This window comes from Gopherus evgoodei, chromosome 1, assembly GCF_007399415.2.
Source record: "Gopherus evgoodei ecotype Sinaloan lineage chromosome 1, rGopEvg1_v1.p, whole genome shotgun sequence".
NCBI lineage: Eukaryota > Metazoa > Chordata > Testudines > Testudinidae > Gopherus > Gopherus evgoodei.
Window position 1 is genome coordinate 282,828,969 of NC_044322.1, and position 14,590 is coordinate 282,843,558.

At 42.8% G+C, this 14,590-nt stretch overlaps 1 protein-coding gene across 2 annotated transcripts in view; it reads right to left on the minus strand.

Annotated features, from left to right (window-relative positions):
* The window catches only part of NUDT4 (nudix hydrolase 4), a 62,211-nt gene that overhangs the window by 15,477 nt on the left and 32,144 nt on the right, over positions 1–14,590 (minus strand). The gene's annotated exons all lie outside the window — the stretch shown is intronic.

The window sequence follows — 14,590 nt, forward strand, 5'->3', positions numbered from 1 at the left end:
CAAGGCTAAGTAATAAATTCAAACTAAAGAACCAAGATAAACCCCTTTAACAGGTCAATAGTCATTCCATAAGAAGAAGTCGTCCAGCCAGTGATGCCTGAGAACACTGTCAACTGGGTAAATCAACAGGCAGGACTCTAATACCATTTTAGGATACCTGATATGCCAAGCAGAGTTGAGTGAGGGCAATTCATATAATCTGGACACAATACTTACATTGTACATGGTTCACAAATACAGATTTAAGTCATGCCCGAACCTATCTTCGGGATCCCCACACCTGTAGTTTACATCTCTATTTTTTGAGTTGGCAATGCTAAAATTCAGAGTTTTATTTTAGAAATAGCTTCTCGGCACACCTCCTATACAAGAGAAATCACTATCTACCTAGTTTTCTTCACTTTCATATCTACAAATAGTTTGAGATATTTCCAGTGAAGAGGCACTATTTTATGCTTTACACTTAGGTTTGGATTTGCAGTTTGTTCAGATTACTGATTTACAACTCAAGGGTAGCAAACCCATTTGCAGATGAGGCTATAACAAAGGGTTTTGTACACCTGAAATGTTACAGCAGCACTGCTGCAGCTGCAACACTTCAGCATAAATGCTACCTATGCCAATAGGAAGGGTTCTAGGTAATCCGCCTCCCTGAGAGGTGGTAGCTAGAGTGATGGAACATTGGTTGTTCAGTTGGCTTAACTAGGCCACTCAAGAGTTGTGGATTTTCACACCCCTAAGCGATGTATTTAAGCCAACTTAGTTTTCCACTGTATACCAGGCGTCAGTATGGCCTTTTGATATAATGTATATAATACATTAATTCCCAGTACTGTAAAATAATTTTCCAGCCTTCAATTCCTATTTCCTGTCCTAGCTAAAGAATCAGAATAATCGATGGCGTTTTATGCCTTTGAGATATTTAAGGAAGGAGATGGATTTTAATGAGAAGCTCAGACAGGAGACAAAAGCATGCAGAGGTTTTAACAAGCTGCTAAGCGACACTGTATATTGCTTTATAGTGAGCTCTCATTACCACTAAAGTGACCATTTTTTTATTTTATTTTATTTTAAACAAAGGCAGATGGCTGGTGTTCTTTATGAAGCATCTTTGGACGATTAGGACTGAGCTCAATCCTATTCCAGGCAATGGGAGTTTTGCCACTAATTTAGTAATAAGATTGGGCCTGAAGTTACTGCAGAATACACAGCCAGCTGCTTTGAATGCATAACAGCTTGCTAGAACTATTACTACACAGCTTTGAGCACAGTTTATAAAAAAAACATTTTTTGTAAACATCTGAAAATTAGGGTTGACCTACCTATATTGGTCACAGTTGGCAGTTTCACACCCTGTCTAATGGAGTTGGTTTACTAACCCCCACTTAGATGCAGCTAAGTTGATGGAAGAATTCGTCCGTTGACCTAGCTACTTACAAAATAATAGAAAAACTGTCGATGTAATAGGTGTCTATGCTACAGCACCACGTATGTCCTGCTCTGGCTGCTTTTAGTGTAGTCATACCCTCAATGCAGACAGCAGTGAGCCTTCTGTTGAGCATACTTACTAAATAATCCTTTGTATACCACTGAACAATACAGCTGAAACTCAGAATATTTACTGCCTTATGTAATTCATTAGAGGTCCCTGTGTCTACTGTAACTTCAGATGGAATTTCTCTCGTCGTTCTGCTCTGATGAAGTGCAGCTGCCCAGACATTCTTATTTGACCAGTCTACTCTCTCAGCATGCAAGCAAAACTTGGCAATTTAGTAAATTGCCTGAAATACAGAAACCTGTATTTTTTAACAATACCCTTTTTAGCATGTGGCAATTCTAAACTTTATTGTACAAGATTAGAAATTATTCATTTTTTATTATCTCCAGAAGAAGTGGTCTCTTCTTGCCACTCCAAGAATCTGAAGTCTGAAAGAACCAGCTATTCTGTAGTAAAAATGAGAGTTTACTGGAAGTAATGTTAATGGAGAGCGTGGCTACAGTTGCGGCAAACAGATTTTCTTCATAAAGGAACCCTGTTGGTTTGCGTCCAACAGTACCAAGACATTTGTCATTTGAGAAAGTCAGAAAAATGTTAAGAGTCATGCAGTTGGAATTCCATAGAATGGTTCAGTGAACTGAGAAAATTGTGCCATTCCAGAAGCTACCCAATTGACAACTTTTTTTTAGTATATAGTTAGGTTATGTTTCATCTGATCCAGAAAAGCTTTAAGTAAACTGAGATTTGTTTTGCTTGCTTGTTTTTCAACTCTCTCCCAACTCTAAGGCACCCTAGTCTGACAGACCATGTTAAATTGGGTTCCAGAAGTCTGGCAGAGTTAGATTAGCACACTTCACTACAAATATACGAGTATGGCTCCTCCCTACATCAAACGCCACAGGGACTTTCTTACAAAATCAGTTTGAATTGGTAAGAAGTATTTAACTGCTTAGAGCAGTGGTTCTCAAACTGTTACCTGGGCCACAGGTTAAAAACTACACAGACTCCTCCCCCACCCCCCGTGCCTCCAACCCAGAGATCCCTCCACAAAGTGGGGCCAGGAGTGGAGCCCTGGGTGCGGGGCCTGACAGCAGCCCCAACACTGAACCTGGCTATATGGGGCTGGGCATTAGCCCTACCGTGTGGGGCTGGCCGGTGACTCTGACTCACCCTGCCCGGCAGGGCAGCCCAGACGTCACAGCGCTGGGCGACCAGCCAGCTAGTAACCTGTACCTGCGAGGCCACGGCCTTTCGCACACAAGTGGGCTGCAGCTGTGTGCTAATTGGGCTGTGGGTTGCGAACTGCTGGCTTAGAGTAATAAGTTTTAAAAGAACATATTAGTCTAATCATTTAGCAGTTTTAGTCAAATCTTCCAGCAACTCAGGCTTTAGTCTGAAAATGACTTTTAGTCATTTTTAGTCATTTTAGGAAAGTTGCATTTTACACTGGAAAAAGCTTCAGAGGTGATCCAGGGAATTACAGATCAGTAAGTCTTACACTTGTACCTGGCAAATAGAACAACCCTATTTTTAATTAGTTCAAACATCTGGGAGATCATGACGCAACTGATCTAATCAGCATGGTTTCTACAAAGCAAAATCATCTCTCACCAATCTTAGAATTCTTTGATCATGTCAGTAAAGTAATGGATATAGAAGAGCCAGTTAAATTTAGACGTCCAAAAAGGTCCTGCCTGATTTTTAGTAGCCTCTTGTGCAAGTCCTGAGGCATAGGTAAAAGACTGGCTAGAAAATAAGACAGTAGAATTAAATGGTCAGTTTTCACCAGTGAAGGGTTAATAACAAGCAGGGTGCCTCCAGGAAATTCAAGCAAGTTGTGTGGTAGCAAAATTTGCAGATGACTCAGTTTAGATTAGTCAGGACCAGGGAGGACTGAGAGACTTAAGCAAACTTGGCAAACAGGCAACAGGATGAAAATTTAAATTCAGTGTTGATAATGCAAGATAATGCACATGGGAGGGGAAAAACTGAAGTGCTCATACTCTTTACAAGGTTTCTTTGCTATGTTAATTTAGAACCTAAGTGTCACTGTAGACAGCTCAAAGAAGACCTCTGCTCTAGGTGCAGTTGTAGGGGGAAAAAAAGGGTGTTAAAATGCATAAGGAATAGGATTGAGTGTAAGAAATTGTAATACCTTTTATATACTCGTGCAGTATTGGTCACCTCATCTCAAAAATATTGCAGAAATAGAGGGGATTCCAAAAAGCAGCAACAAGTATGAAGTGAAGGGGAAAAACTGGGATTATTTACTTTAGGAAATTAGTAAGAAGGGATGTGACAGAAGTATATAAAACAAATTGTTCAGAGAAATTAGATAGCTTCTGTTTTTCCTGTCTTGTAACAGGAGCGAGATCAGCTGGCAGGTCATCCTCTCCTGAGTCCAATGCCATCTTAGCAACCTCCTTGGAGCAAGTCTATTTAAAGCTCTAAGGCCAGCAGGTCCTAACTGAGGACTGACACTGAGCAGCAATCTAGAATATTCTTTCCCAGGAGCTGGGGGAAGAGAAAGACATGCGTACAGTATGTCAAACTAACAAGGCTTGAAGATAAAAAGGTTTTAGCTCCACCATAAAGCAGGAAGGGAGCCTTGGTACCCAGTTTTCAGCATGAGAAGAGAAAGTTGCTCACTTTGTGTAATAATGGTGGTTCTTTGAGATTATGTCCCTATGGTTGCTCCACTTCAGGTGTGTCTGCATCCCTGCCATTCTGGTCGGCGATCTTTGGTAGCAGTGTCTGTTTGGCCCACACGTGTGATGAGGCTAATTAGCGCTGCATGGGTAAACCACCCTCAGTTCCTTCTCTACTGCAATGTCTCCATTGAGAACTCTGAAGGAGGAGGAGGAGGAGGAGGAGGAGGAGGATCGGTTTTGGAGCACCCATAGGGACACACCTCAAAGAACCCTTGTTGCTGCACAAGGTGAATAACTTCCTCTTTGAGTAGTGTCCCTATGGGTGCTCCACTGTAGGTGACTCCCGAGCAGTATCTCTGATGGGAGGTTGGGGCTTCAGAGTAGAGTCTTTTATGGACGACACCACTGTGGAGCCGAAGATTGCTGGAGACTCTGTTTCCGATGCAATCGTATAGTGTTCTGCAAATATATGAGCATCAGATGCCCAAGTTGCTACCCTGCAAATTTATGAGATAGAAACATTCTTGAGGAAGGCAACATGCATGGAAAAACTGATCTCACGGAATGTGTATGGATTCCAGATGGAAATAATCTATTGCAAGCACGACAGCAATGGTTAATACAGTTCAAGATCCATTTGGAGAATTTCTGGGCTGATATCATAGAGCCTTTGGACTTTTCTGCAATGGAGAGGAAGAGCTTTGGTGATTTCTTAAAGGCTTTCATCCTGTCAAAATAGAAGGCCAAGGTCCTCCTAATGTTGAGTGTATGTAGTATAGCCTCGCTGTTGTCATGTAAAAAGTGACAGAGTCCTGTGGCACCTTATAGACTAACAGACATACTGGAGCATAAGCTTTCGTGCATGACTACCCACTTCGTCAGATGAATCTAGTGGAAATTTCCAGAACCAGGTATAAATATGCAGGCAAGAATCAGTCTAGAGATAATGAGGTTAGTTCAATCAGGGAGGATGAGGCCCTGTTCTAGCAGAAGAAGTGTGAATACCAAGGGAGGAGAAACTGCTTTTATAGTTGGCTAGCCATTCACAGACTGTTTAATCCTGAGCTGATGATGTCAAATTTGCAAATGAACTGAAGGTCAGCAGCTTCTCTTTGAAATCTGGTCCTGAAGTTTTTTTTGCTGCACGATGGCTACCTTTAAATCTGCTAGTGTGTGTCCAGGGAGGCTGAAGTGTTCTTCTACAGGTTTTTGTATATTGCCATTCCGAGTATCTGACTTGTGTCCATTTATCCTTTTACGTAGGGAATGTTGTCATGGTGAGGCTATGGGTAAAAGGTGGGGAGGTGAATGCGTTGGTTTATGTGACAAGATGAGGATGCCTTGGGGATGAACTTGAATATTGCCTAAGAGTGACCTAGTCTTTAAAGAATAACATGAAGGAGGGGCGGGGTGTCGTTAGTGCCGCAATCTCCCCTATTCTCCTTGCCAAGGTGATGGCCATTAGGAATGCCATCTTCACTGACAAGTAGGTAATCAAGCAGGTGGCCACAGGTTCAAAAGGCAGTCTAGTTAGGCTCTTTAAAACTAGATTTAGATCCTATGTTGGAATGGGGTATCTGGTTTGGAAAAATCTATTTGTAGCTGGGTGAGTGAAAACAGAGTATCCCTTTATCTGTTGATGGAAAGCCGTTATGGCCGAAAGGTGTACTTTGAGCAAACTGAGGGATAGCTCTGTCCTCTTGAGATCTAGTATGTAGTCCAACATCACAGGGAGGACAGAAGATGTCAGGGTGATTTGTTTGGACCAAACCTAAAACCTTGACCACTTTTGCAAGGTAAGTGAGATGAGCAGCTAATTTTCTGCTGTTTAGTAGCACTTCCTACACCTCCTCAGAGCAGTAGCTCTGTGTTGGAATCACGAAGGAGCCAAGCCTTGAGCCAGAGTATCGGCAGGTTGGATGGAGAGTTTATCCTGTGAGAGGAGGTAAGGAGTGGCTTGAAGATGGATTGATGGACACATCGCAAGCTGTGACAGGTACAGGTACCACATCTGTCTCAGCCAGGTAGGAGCAATCAGTATAACATTTGCTTTCTCTTTATCAGGACCATCTGCAGCAGAAGAAACAGGGAAAGGAGTATGGGAGGCCCTTGTCCCATGGGAGACGCAGAGAGTCTCCTAACAAGCATTTTCCAAGTCTGGCTATAGAGCAATATAGAGTGGGCATTTCCTGTTCAGATAAGCAGTGAATAAATTTATCAGTGGGGTCCTCCATTGATAGAATATGCTGTGGAGGACTGTTGGGTTCATTCCCCACTTGTGCTCATGTGAAAACTTGCAACAAACTGTCTGCTGTTATATTCTGTACTCCTTCCCAGATTTGGACCTTAGCGTCCAAAATATGGGTGTTAGCATGAAAACCTCCAAGCTTAGTTACCAGCTTGGACCTGGTAAAGCTGCCACCACCCAAAAAATTAGTGTTTTGGGGCACTCTGGTCCCCCCAAAAACCTTCCCTGGGGACTCCAAGACCCAAATTCCTTGAGTCTCAAAACAAAGGGGAATAAACCATTTCCCTTCCCCCCTCCAGGTGTTCCCTCCCTGGGTTCCTGGAGAGATACACAGAAGCAAGCTTCGTGAATCTAAACAGAGGGACTCCACCCTCTCCTATTTCCAGTCCTGGAAACACAAGCACTTCCCTCTTCACCCAGAGGGTATGCAAAGTCAGGCTAGTAAATCTAACACACACAGATTTCCCCGACTTCTTCCTCCCACCAATTCCCTGGTGAGCACAGACTCAATTCCCTGGAGTTCCCCACTAAAGAAAAACTCCAACAGGTCTTAAAAATTGTGGCAAATGCATCAATTCCATCCCTTTAGCGCTTCTGTGCACAGTGGGGATGACTTGGCACCCCTTTGGCAGTTTGAGTACATGCACACTGTTGTCTGTCATGATTTTATGTGTGCGTGTCCCTGAGCAGTGGGAGAAAGTGAGCACATGCATCTGACCACTGAATCCGAGTAGATTAATATGGAGAGTCACCTTCATGGGAGACCACTTGCCCTGAGCATTGAGGTTGTTCACATGTGCTTCCCAGCCTATCATGGATGTGTCCGTAGTCAGAAGCAACGTGTGTGTGGGGGGGTGTGAACGAGACCCTCACACAGACATTTGTTGGGTCTTTCCACCATTCCAGGGAGTGTGACCCTGAAGGGCATCGACAGAGGTTTGTAAGAGGGAGGCATAATTCAGCGGTTTGAGCATTGGCCTGGTAAACCCAGGGTTGTGAGTTCAATCCTTGAGGGGGCCATTTGGGGATTGGCCCTGCTTTGAGCAGGCGGTTGGACTAGATGACCGCCTGAGGTCCCTTCCAACCCTGATATTCTATGATAATCTGTCTGTGTTTGGTCTGTAGACAGATTTGAGTCATGGCTGCAGATATCTCCTGCCAGACTACAGAGGAGGTATTACTAACAAGCCTGCCTCCCCATGCCCAAGAAACTGGAGGCAATGTCAGAACTGTCTCAGAGTGGTCAGGCTGTGAAATCTGTGTTGGGGAGAGATTGGCCCCTATAAACACTAAGTGCTGTACTGGAGTTAAGGTTGATTTTTGGACATTGATTTGTAGACTCAACTTTGTGAATACATCCATAGTTCCCTGGATGGCCCATAGAGCATCTTTGAAGGAGAGGGTTCTGAGGAGACAGCTGCTTAAGTATGGGTAAATCATGATTCCCAGGGTGCATAGATAGGATACTCTGGAAGCTGATGAAAGGCCAAAAGGAAGTACTCTGTACTGGTAATGGTTCTGACCGAGGGTAAACCTCAGGGATCATCTGTTGGATGGTTGATCTGATATGTGGAAATAGGCATCCTGGAGGTAGAGGGCAAGATGCAAGTCTCCTTGTTCTACAGATTTAAAAAAAAAAAAATCACTGCTAGTGTGACCATCTTGAATTTATGCATTCACATATTTGTTCAATGCTATGAGATCCAGTATCGTCTCCAACTTCTTTTCTTGGCGATCAGGCTATATCAGAATAAAAGCCTTTACCTCAGAGGTGTACCAGAATGAGCTCTATAGCACTCAGGCAGAGCAGGTAACCTATTTCTCATCTTAAGTCACTCTTGAGAAGGTTCCCAGAAGAGGGATGGGGAGAGAAGGAGGTAAAATGGATACAGAATCTATTGGAGATAGACGTATCCTTGGAGGCTACACTGCCCACTCGATCAGCAAGTAGCGATCGATTTAGCATGTGTAGTATAGACACTATAAGTCTATCCCCTATCGCTCTCCTGTCAACTGCTGAACTCCAACTCAGTAAGAGGCAGAGGCAAAATCGACAGGGGAGCGGTGGCCGATCCTGTGCTGTGAGGACATGAAGTAAGTAATTCTCAGTTGATCTAAGATACGACGACTTCAGCTATACTATTCTCCTAGCTGAAGTTGCATATCTTAGATCAATTCCCGACCCCATAGGCCAGGCCCAGGACCCATCAGTCAGTTTTCCCAATTTTGGAGGAACAGAGCAAGCCAGCATTCAAAGGGACACAAATAGTTAGTGAGTTGCAGTTGTTGTAGGGAGTTGTCTCTCAGGGCCTTAAACAGAGCATCAAAATTGGTATTTTGAGGTGAAAGTCTGGGATGTTGAGACTTGAGAGTGTTTACACCTCTCAACTTTAGACTTTTGTTGTGGCTCATAGTAGCGCTGCAGCAGGTACTTGCCCTCTACCTCCAGGATGCCTATTTCCATATATCAGTTCAACCATCCAACAGATGATCCCGGAGGTTTACCCTCAGTCAGAACCATTACCAGTACAGAGTACTTCCTTTTGGCCTTTCATCAGCTTCCAGAGTATCTTATCTATGCCAGGATTTGTCAGAAGACTGAGGACTAAATTTTCTTTTTTGTCTCAGTATACAGATCCCCAAATCCTTCAGTGTGGGCCTAGAGTCTTTGAGAAAGTGAAGTGATGTGTCACTCTTACCTGCAAACAATTTGGAGCCCTCAAACATTGTCTGTACCTTCTTTGGCAGCCTCAAAAGGTGTGATGCAACAAGCATCATGGTTATGATTGCTGTGATACTGAGGGGGCGGCCATATCTGCAGCATCTAGTGCAGTTCTCTCCACTCACTGCCCTTCATGGATAATGGACTGTTCTCATTGTGCTTCTGGCAGGTAGTCAATAAAAACGTTACATTTGGCATAATTAATGTGGTCATATTTTACCATAAAGGCCTGGTAATTCACAATTCTGAAGTGCAAGGTTATTGAGAAGTATACTTCTTTGGAAGGCAAGCAAAGTCTTTTCCAGTGCCTATCTTATGGGAGTATTTAACGTGATGTTAGTGGCCATGGGAATTCACTCCATCCACAATGATGAAATTACACGGAGGGTGTGAAAAAAATTTGTATCCTTGGGCATGTATGTAGTTTTTACTCAGCCATTTGCATGTTGGGTGATATGGAAAACACCAGCCTCAGTATTACCTCAGCTGGACCCAAAAGCACCAAGTTAATTGGGAGGGTGATCCTCAAGGAGGACATGTGCAGTATGTCTAATGACTTATGGCAGGTGTCCTTCACCTCCATGAGAGGGATCTACAGTGTCCATCACCCTCTTTGTGATGTTCTGAAAGAGTTTGAAATAGTTTGCCATGGACAGTGGAGAAGCAACACCGCCTTGTCTGGGGAGTAAGATGAGATTTGTTTGTGGTGTGGCCTCCTCTCCTAGTCTGGTCTCCTTCTCCTCAAGTTTTCTCACCAGGTTCTAAGGCTCTGGATATAGAGGCTGAAAGACAGTGCCTCAGACTCCCAGTTGGTGACAACAGATACATGGAAACTATGGGGCCTGTAGACTACCCAAAGATCTCCATATGGCCGGTGGTGTGGTGGAACTCGTGGCTGGTTATACCACAGAAGTGGAGGCTCAGAGCAAAGATGTATCTGGGAAGTTGCCAATTTGTGGACAGAGGAACCATGGTGAGAATGCCAAGAAAGTGACCAGGTGGCCATCCTATCTGAGGATATGCTGGATACTCATGTAGCCGATAAGGAGAGTGGAAGTGAATACCTCGCTGATGCTGTTGATTCTGGGATTTGGGATGCAGTCAGTACCAGTACCGAGTAGGGGGGACTACTGGGATCTCAGATATAACAAGGCCCCTGGAAAAAACAAACTCCTGCAGGGCCATGATCAGTTCTACTAGGGCTTGTCAGTATTGACTTCTCAGTACTGAGAAAATTAGCAGTCTTACTCAACATGGACATTCTGACAAGAGTTGTTTAGAAGTTGTTGGTACAGAGGATTTATGCGCTGATGCAGTCTTTGTAGGGATAATATGGTTTGTGTTCTTGCCTCTGACAGGTGGTGCTGCTGTTTTGGAAACTGCTACTATACACTAGCAACTTAGTGTTTCCTAAGTTTTACAACCCATTATAAGTATACTTGGTTTCTTAAATTGATAGAGTTGTCATAGTTTTAAGATTTTCTGCTTAAATACGGTAGTGTACAGTATATAAAAAAGTCTCCCAAAATGGAAACATCACTAAAAGCAGTTTAGAAAGTTTCCTCCTTTTTCCCCATTTAAGCCACTTGTGTATGAAAACTGTACTTCTTTGTAAAGAATTCCATTTAAGTTATACAGAAGGGCAATCCACACGCCTTCAGTTTTGAGCTACTATTAGATAAGTCTTCACTATCAAGCAGGCTAGCTTCATCGTGCTACTCATGACATGAGGTTCCAGAGACTAAGAGCTGTTGCCCCAATACTGTATACAAAGGATGTGTTATTGCAACATCTATATAAATACTTGTTCTGTTTTCATATTTCAAAATCTCAGAAACTACTGAATCACATTTAAGAATTTACTGTAGTTTGCCTGGGCTTTAGGAGACTCTCCTGTTCATAACTTAAGTCTAAAAGCAGTCAGTCTTCTGGTTTGTCTGGCTTCTTTTACTAGAAGTTTTCTACAAAATGGCCCCGATGAAGGCAAATACCTCCAAAAAGTGATTCCATTTCAGTTAGAGGCAGCATTATAAAACCTTAATCTTAATTTAAAATTATGCACATTAAATATATTCTAGAAATAAATTGCAAAGTTTTGAACTGAGTTGGTATCAGGAATTTGAAGCCTATCCTAGTTCAGTGGTTCCAACTGGTTAACTTTAGAGATGGCTAGTTTCAAAAGGAGTAGATGTTTCCAGCTGTCTTTTTTTTTTTTTTTTAAAGTGATCAGAACTTTATGAAGTACCTTGAGCCCTGTTAAAATAGTTCCCACTGCAGATACTACTGCAAACATAGTAGTGGGGACTAGAACACCCCACCACAAGCAGAAGGATCAAGGTGGCTGGGCAGCACTTTTAGGGTGAAGGAAGTGCTAGGCCAGTCTTAAAAGGGTCAGTTGTGTCACCAAATTTGCTCATTACTGAATGCTTATCCATTACCTAGCATAAAGCCTTGTAAATGTGTTCTGCAAGTTATATTGTTCCAGTCCCAATCCCAATTCCACTGACAGTTTTTTTTTAAATCAGAAGTGTTCCTTAAAACTATTGTGCCACCCATGAAAGTCAAGTTCTCACAAAAATTAGTCACTTCTTTTGAAGTGCTTGTTTTGCTCAAAATGCCAGTTTAAAAAGACAGGAGCAAAATGATTCAATTTTATATTTGGCACTCTTCTGTGGTAGAAATAGAAGTTTTCCGCTCCTCCCCATTTCTTAACAAGAGGAGAAATTTTTAACTCATTAAAAAGTTCTTACTCAAGACAAATCAAGAGTTTTAGAATAGTTTTAGTGTTTATTCCTGGAATGTTTAATAAACAAAGAAAGTCTACAGCAGAATGTGGCTAGATTTGAAGTTCCAGGGCATTTACAAAACTCTCTTACCCAAAGGTTAGAAAAGAATGGTTATTTACCTTACAGTTACCATGGTTCTGAGTCGTGCACAAAGAGTAGAATCTGTGTGGACATGTGCCATATGCACACACGATTGGATTCTTTTGAATAGCAGTGTCTTGGAGCAGTGCTTGGGTCCTGGATACCCTCATGACCATCAGAGCTGAGGGCATAAGGGGTGGGGCAGCCTCAAACATGTTAGTTCTTTTGCCAATGAAGAATCCCAAGTTAGCAGGGAAAGAGATGGGTCATGGAATCTGTATGGTCAACACATCTTAAAGAATCAGTTACTGTAATGTAAATAAATTCTTTTGATTGTCCTCAGAGTATCCTGTTCCTGGAGGTGTGCAAAAGTCCTACTTATATAGATTGGAGGACCACCCTTCCGAAGCTTACATCTGATCTAGACACATGCGCTAAGGTATGGATGCAGGGTGGTAGAAGTGTGGAGTGAACTCCAAGTTGCTGCCCTATAAATCTCAGTCAAGGGGACATTGTTCAAGGTGGCACCAGCAGTCATCACCTGGGCTTGAGTTGAGTCAGACTTAATGTGTCCGAGGGAATTTCTTAGACAGCAGGCACTCGTGCAGTCCAAAACCCATTTAGACAGCATCTGCACAGCTACTAGTTTGTCCTCATCTTCTGCACATGACAAATAGCTTTGGCAAGATCCTAGGTAGGCAAAAGGACAATGCTCTAACCACACTGAACACATGAAGCTTTCAGTGAAGAACATTGTTTGGGAAGAGAAACTGGCAGAAGAATGGGCTGATCATTCTTAGGCAGGAATTTCAGATATTGCCTCACCATAACCTTTACTTGTTTAAGAAGGACCACTCCACATAAGGACCTGGATCTCCTATACTTCTGGAGAATGGGCATCAGGAGGGTAGACTTCATGGAGAGGTAGCCCTGGGCTCAAATGGAGGACCCATTAAGCCAGCTAGTGTGACAGATCTTACAGAACAGGGGAATCTGACTGGTTGAAAGGCATGGGTCAGTTCTTTAAGAAACCTCATTACAGCTTTTGTTTTAAAGAAACATTACACAGAATAGTCTTCAGATCCTTGTATTTGACAGGGTGTTACCATATGGGAAATGACTGCTTAGGAAGGAGTACTGTGGGGGTCATAGTGGATCACAAGCTAAATATAAGTCAGTAACACTTGCAAAAACAGCAAATATTCTGGGATGCTTCCAATACTCCTGCTAATACAAGACACAGGAAGTAATTCTTCCCCTCTACTCTGCGCTGATTAGGCTTCAACTGGATTATTGTGTCCAGTTCTGGGCATCACATTCAGGAAAGATGTGGAAAAGTTGGAGACAGACCACAGAAGAGTAACAAAAATGATTAAAGGTCTAGAAAACATGACCTATGAGGGAAGATTGAAAAAACTAGGTTTGTTTAGTCTGGAGAAAAGACAGGGGACGTAACAGTTTTCATTTACATAAAAGGTTGTTACAAGGAGGAGTGAGAAAAACTGCTCTTAACCTCTGAGGAGAGGACAAGAAGCAATGGGCTTAAATTGCAACAAGGGCAGTTTAGGTTGAACATTTGGAAAAACTTCCTGTCAGAGTGGAATAAATTGCCTAGGGAGGTTGTGCAATCTCCATCACTGGGGATTTTTAAGAGCAGGATGGACAAACACCAGTCAGGGATAGTCCAGATAATACTTACTCCTGCCTTGAGTGCAGAGGGACTGGACTAGATGACTTCTCATAGTCCCTTCCAGTTCTATGATTCTATATTAGAGTGAGCATGACATGTCAATTTAATAAAATCACTTAAAATGGGTGAAATCTCTACCTGTACACATTTTTAGTAGATCAGGCGTGTCTACCAAATATTAATATTCAAAGAAACTGGATAGATATACTTTTCTTGCAGGTGACTTTACTTAAGAGTATTAATAAAAGGTACCCAAATATCAAAGTACTTATCTGTCCTCTAGTCTATTTTGGAAGCCTGCTTTATGACATATGGTTTGACACTTCAAGAGATCCTAATAGAGTCAATGTTGATAGGAGCACTGTGGGAGTGGGGATGTGTAGACCAGCTTGATGGTGCCCTTCTGGACTCTGAAAAACTATGGGATTCCTTCCTCCATTGCATAACCAGATCCCACTGTGCAAGCCTCAGTGGAGATAGGTCATATTTCAATGAGGATGGTCTGCTGTGCTCCCTGGAGGCAAAAGTGGCAAAAATCCTCCTCCATAAGTGGGGCATGCCATTCAGATGTCTTGTTCTCAGATCTATAGCTGGTTCTGATCAGTACTGAGGGACCTGTCTATCTAATGATTGCCTCTAAATCTGTCCAGAATTGGAGACTCTGGTACTGTTCCCAGAACCAAGTCTGCTGGTGTGAAGAACTGTCAGTGCAGATAAGAGTGTTGGTACCAAACACACTGTCAGCGCCAAAGTCTTCCTCAGCACTGCATTCATCAGCACAGCATACCCAGAGCTAGTGCAGGATCGGCCACCTGAATGGTACCAGTAGCAGTGTGGCGTTTGTTATGGAAAGCTACCATCTTTTGTACCACTTTTGCCTTGGAGCTTGGGCAAGACTCAGCCCTGAAGCTCTG